Below are 6000 nucleotides of genomic sequence, written 5' to 3' on the forward strand. Positions count from 1 at the left end.
AAATTGTTCCCATTGGATGGAGAAAACAGGGACGGAGACAAAGGAGAGGGAATTGTTCCCATTGGATGGAGGACACAGGGATGGAGGAGAAGGGAATTTCTCCCATCGGATGGAGGGAGCAGGGATGGGGGAAAAGGGAATTGTTCCCATGGAAGGAATGGACAGGGATGGGGGAAAAGGGAATTGTTCCCATGGGATGAGGGCACAGCCCGGGCAGCAGAGGCTCGGGAATGACGGGGAACAGCCGGGGAGCGGGGCCGGCTCCGCAGTCACGCACAGCCCGGGCAGGGAGCGCGGCAAATCGAGTTTGGATAAAAGCTGGGGCCGGGGCTGGATCCCGGGAATGAGATTTCCCTGCACTCCCGGGATGTTAAGTGAGTAATTGCGGGAGCGCTGCCACGGACGCGGCCGACGCTTCCCCAGCCTGCGCGGCTCCAGCGGAACAGCGGGGTGGGAAACGTCTGGAAACCGGGAAAGGCCCGGGATCAGCAGAGACCTGGGATGGATCTCCCTCATTCCTTGGGGTGCCGGAGAGGATCCCTGTCCCATGAAAAATGGGAATTCAGTGTTGAAAATGCCAGCAGAGGATCCCCTTCCCATGAAAAATGGGAATTCGGTGTTGGAAATCCCAGCAGAGGATCCCCTTCCCATGAAAAATGGGAATTCGGTGTAGGAAATCCTTCCCAGTGAGGGTGGTGGGCTGGAATTCCCTGAGGAAGCTGGGAGTGGTGGGAGGAGGCGTTAAAAACAAAAATGAGATGAAATGAGAGAAAATTAAGATACGATAATAAAATAAAATTTAAAAATAGAATGGAATGGAATGGAATGGAACGGAATAGAATAGAATGGAACGGAATAGAATGGAATAGAATGGAATAGAATGGAATAGAATGGAATAGAATGGAATAGAATAGAATAGAATAGAATAGAATAGAATAGAATAGAATAGAATAGAATAGAATAGAATAGAATAGAATAGAATAGAATAGAATAGAATAGAATAGAATAGCTGTTCCCTCCTGCTTTTTTGGGTATCCCACATTCCCAGCGCTCCCCAGGAGCAGGGAGGATCCCGGCCTGGAATTCCTGAGTTTCCCCAAGGAAAAGGGAGCAGGAACAACTTCCCTGGAATGGGATCAGGTTGTGCCGCTGGATTTCTCATCTTTTAGACTGGGAATGGTAAAACCCAGCCCAAAGTGACTAAAAAAAAAAAATTAAAATAAAAAAGGCAGGAATGATCCATAATCCCAAAGTGCTTGGAGAAGCAGCTGGTGAAGGAGATTGACTCTGACAGCCCAATCAAGGCCGGCTTGGCTCCGGGATGAATATTCCCAACTTTAATTGGAGCCATGATGCTCCCATTACCCGGGACAGCCAATCCCCACCTCCCCGCTGATAAAATTATCCTGATTTTGGTCTCTAATTGATGGCGAGGCCGGGAGAATCGGCTCCTGCGGCCGGGCAGGGGGAGAGGGAGGGCACCGAGGGGAGGGGGACACAGAGACACCCCCAGATCCTGCAGGATCCTCGGCCCAGGGCCTGGAGAGCCTTTAACCCCCCTAAACCTGTGACATTCCCCTAGGAGATTCCTCTACCACTGAAACCAGTCTGACCCTCCATCAAACCGGAATTTTTGGGTTTCCTTTCACACACTGGAGGGGTCTGGAGATCCTTTAACCCCTCCCAGCCCTGTGACCTTCCCCTGAAAGATCCTCCTCGGACCGCTCGGACTCTCCAGCGGATTTTGGGGAAGAGGAGGAGGCAGGGCCTGGCAGGAGGGCCGGGAAGAGAAGCGGGAGCGGGGAGAGCGCGGCAGGAAGGAGCCGATAGCATCTCCTCCCCTCCCGGCATTATCCTGCGGATTTAGGGGGGCGGATTTCGGATTTCGGCAGCAGCTGACAGGAGCAGATTAGAGGGGCTGAGCCGGGGCTCCAACCTCGCCTCCATCGGGGGAAAAAAGGGGATTTGGGATGTGAAAGGGAGCGGGAAGGGCGGGCACGGCCCCCCGGGGTCCCCTGCAGCCCCTCCGACCCTCTTGTCCCTCTGTTTTTCCCCGCAGAGGAGCGGGAGCAGCCCCGGAGCTCTGCCCGGAGCCCGCGGGGGGAAGCGCCGCTCCTTCCCCGGTGTGGATTTTGTTTTCACTCTCCATTTCCCCGATTTCCCTCCTCGCTGCTCCCGCCAGCGATTATTCCCCGTAATTTACATTTAATGATAAGGCTGGGGCTGGGTGTTGGGGAGGAGATGTCACAGCCGCGCTTCGGCAGCCACGGGAGGGACAAAAGGGGACGGAGGAAGGGGCGGGACAGGATCGCAGGTGGCAGCGCCAGCGAGGTCCCTGTGGGGCACCCATGGGAGCGTCACCCACACGCCAGGGCCACCCCAGCAAGGAACCCAGGCCCCAGATGCCCTGAGAGTGTTCTGGTCGTCATCATGGAATTCCAGAGGTTCCCATTGCGCTGGGAGCATCCCAGTGTCCATCAGAGAATTCCAGAGGTTCCCGCTGCCCTGGGAACATCTCGGTCACCCCCGGATTCCAGGCCAGGCCGGAGCGCTCCACGGGAAGGGAGAAACCTGAAGAGCCGATGGCACCCATGGGACTGGGATGGCACCCACGGGGCTGGGATGGCACCGATGGGGCTGGGATGGCACCCGTGGGGCTGGGATGGCACCCGTGGGGCTGGGATGGCGACCATGGGGCTGGGATGGCACCGATGGGGCTGGGATGGCACCCATGGGGCCGGGATGGCACCGATGGGACTGGGATGGCACCGATGGGACTGGGATGGCACCGATGGGACTGGGATGGCACCCGTGGGGCTGGGATGGCACCCGTGGGGCTGGGATGGCACCCGTGGGGCTGGGATGGCACCGATGGGGCTGGGATGGCACCCGTGGGGCCGGGACGGCACCGATGGGACTGGGATGGTGACCATGGGGCTGGGATGACACCGACCAAGCCCCCCCTTTTCTCCCAGCCCCGGACGGGGCGGAGGAGCCCCCGGGAAGCTCCGGCCCCGCAGCTCCGGGCGCTGCCGCAGCCCCGGGGCCGATCCGGGCGCGTTTGGAATCAGCCGAGCTCCTTCTCCTCCCGCCGCCTCCCCGTGACTCCCGAGCCCGCAGGAAGCAGCGGGGAAGGGCTCGGATTCCCCCGGCGGAGGTTAAAGAGGCAAAATCAGTTCCGAAAACGGCAGCGAGGGCAAAAATAGCCTCAGCTTTGCGTGGAGCTGTCGGGGCCCATCAGCGTTCGGGGCGCTCCAAGGACTCCCGTGGCCACGGGCCGGCTGCTCCCGGCAGCGCTGGGAACGCCGATCCCGAGGAATTCCCGGCGGGAACGGGAGCGGCCGGGCCGGGCCGGGCCCCGGCGGCACCGCGGGGAGAGCCCCGGGCACCGGAGAGCCCCGGCCGGGCCCTGGAGGCAGGACCAGGATGAGGATGAGGATGAGGATGAAGGATGAGGATGAGGATGTGGATGAGGATGCGGGGCTTCCCCGGCAGCGGGAAGTGAGGAGGAGCTCTGGGAAGGGGGAGGGACCCCGACTGTCCCCAAGGGTGTCCTTGTGCCCGCAGTGAACCCGCCGTGCCCTCCGCGCTGCCAGGGCCGGGCCAAACCTTGCCCGAAGTGGAAAATAACATCAAATGTCGGAGTCACATCTGCAAGGGCAGGAAATGAGCTCCAGGCCGGGCTTGGAGCATCCTGAGATCACGGGAGGTGTCCCTGGCCACGGCTTCAAGGTCCCTTCCAAAAAAAAGCAGGCTGGGGGTCTATAGTGGGCAGAATCCCGGGGATTTGGAGCTAAAAGGGATTAATCAGAGGGGGCTCGGTTTGCTGCACATCCCGGGAGGGCAAAGCCCTGCTCTGGGAATTCCCAGCCCCAAACTGGGCTCTGCAAGCGGAGCAGCAGCTCGGGGAGGGGCGGTGCTGCTCCCGCTCCGTCCCTGGGAGCGGAGCCGCGGTCCCGCCTTGGAGCCACCCCTGAGACCCCCAAAACCCCCAGGAGTGTTAAAAAACCGCATTTGTGCCCCAGGCAGCTGCGGGTGCCCGAAATGGGGCATTTCCTGGGAAGCGGGAGGAGGAGCAGCGTCCAGGCGCGTTTGTCCCCTCTCCTCCTGCCGGTGTCCCCGCGGGGGACAAGCCCAGCCCGCCGGGGCTCTCGCCGGGGTTTTTGGGGCGCGGAGCCGGCGGGGAGCGCGGCTCCGTCCCGCGGATTACACCGCTAATGCCTAATCCATCCCCGGAACCACCGCGCCTCCCGTTAATGAAATAATTAGCGCCGGGAGGGTGAGCGGGTCCAGCCCACGGTACCGGGGCTCAAAGGGGAGGAGGGAGCGATCCCGGCCCTCCACCACAAAGCCCCGCCGGGGAGGGGCTTCCATCCCCCGGGGCATGCGGGGTCCTCGGGGAGCGGAGGAGAGCAGCGGTGCCGTCCCTGCTGGAGGCACTGGGAGCACTGGGAGCTGCCTGTGTCCCCCTAATCGCCTTTGCTGATTGCCCTTGTCACCCCACGAGGGCTGGGAATGAAGCTGTGGAGGTTTTTTGGGTTTATTTTTTGTCTCCCCTCCTGCCCCAAGCGTGGATATTTCTGGATGTTTCTGTCGGTGCTCGCTGCTCTCCCCCGGCGCGCTGGGGCCTTGCGGGTCTCCTTCGATCCCAAAATCTCCTGCATCCCACCCAAATCCCTCCGAGCCTCCTTTTCCTTCTCACCAGGGCCAGCGGCTCCAGGCAGAGCCCTCCGTGCTGGGATGGCAGGGAGGGGACTGTCCCCTGCGTGTCCTCTCCAGAGGAGACCCCAACCTCCCCTTTCCCCCAAACCCGGGAGGAGGAGGGAGAAGGAGCAGAGGGGGCGCCGCCCCTGACTGAAGAAGCTCCGGGGCTGTAAATTCGGCTGGAATAAATCCCCAGAGAGAGGCCAGGCCGCTGCCTGCTCCTGATAAGGCGCCTGATAAGGAATTCCTGATAAGGAATGCTGCGGGATGAGCCCCGCGCTGGGAATGCTGCGGGATCAGCCCCGCGGGATGCGCAGCCCCAATCCCACCCCTGCCTCACGGGCCGAGCTAATTAATGGGCTCAGGTAATTAGAGGGGTGGTTCCCACCCCCAGCAGGCTCCGGGGCGGGGGCGGAGGGAATAAAATCCAGGGGGATAAAACTCCCCTGAGCCTCAAGGAGCAGCTGGGGGGACAAAACCCCCGAGGTGCCACCCTGGGGGTGGCTGCGCTTCCCTCTGGCACCGGCCCGGGCCCGGGCCGGCCGGACAGGGGAGAGGCCGAGGGGACGGGAGAGGAGCGAGAGCGGATCCCTGCTCCGGGAATCCTTTCCCGGCTCCCGGGTGCCACGGAGAGAGGAGTGATCCAGGATCCAGGCGGGATTGATCCAAGGATTCAGGAGGGAGTTATCCAGGGATCCAGACAAGATTTATCCAGGCATCCAGGCAGGTGTTACCCCTGGATCCAGGCAGGATTTGTCCACGGGCTCCATGCAGGATTTGTCCAAGGGCTCAGGCAGGATTTATCCCGGGATCCAGGCAGGATTTATCCCGGGATCCAGGCAGGATTTATCCCGGGATCTAGGCAGGATTTATCCCGGGGTCCAGGCAGGATTTAACCATGGATCCAGGCAGGATTTATCCCGGGATCCAGGCAGGGAATGAGCAGGAATTCGCCCTCCTGAGGAAGCGGCAGAGGGCCCTGGGCATGGCCTGAAGCAGCTCCTGGTGCTGGGATCCCATCGGAGGGGAGGGGGAGCAGCGGGATCTGTGACCCGGGAATGGCACTCCAGGGAAATCCGGGTGTGAGGGACAAGCAGAACACCCCGAGCAGGGACCCAGCGCCAGCTGGGCAAAGGAAAACTGTCCTGGGCACTCACTGCCAGCTCGGGAACGGGAGAGCCCCAGGGCACCCCTGGGGACCCCAAATTGTCCCCAGTCAGGGACAGAGAGAGGGGTGAGAGGTCCTGGCAGCCCACTGGGGCTGGGGGAGGAGGAGGAGGCCAGGAAGGCCGCACC

Source organism: Prinia subflava, chromosome 29 (genome assembly GCF_021018805.1).
Source record: "Prinia subflava isolate CZ2003 ecotype Zambia chromosome 29, Cam_Psub_1.2, whole genome shotgun sequence".
Classification (NCBI taxonomy): domain Eukaryota; kingdom Metazoa; phylum Chordata; class Aves; order Passeriformes; family Cisticolidae; genus Prinia; species Prinia subflava.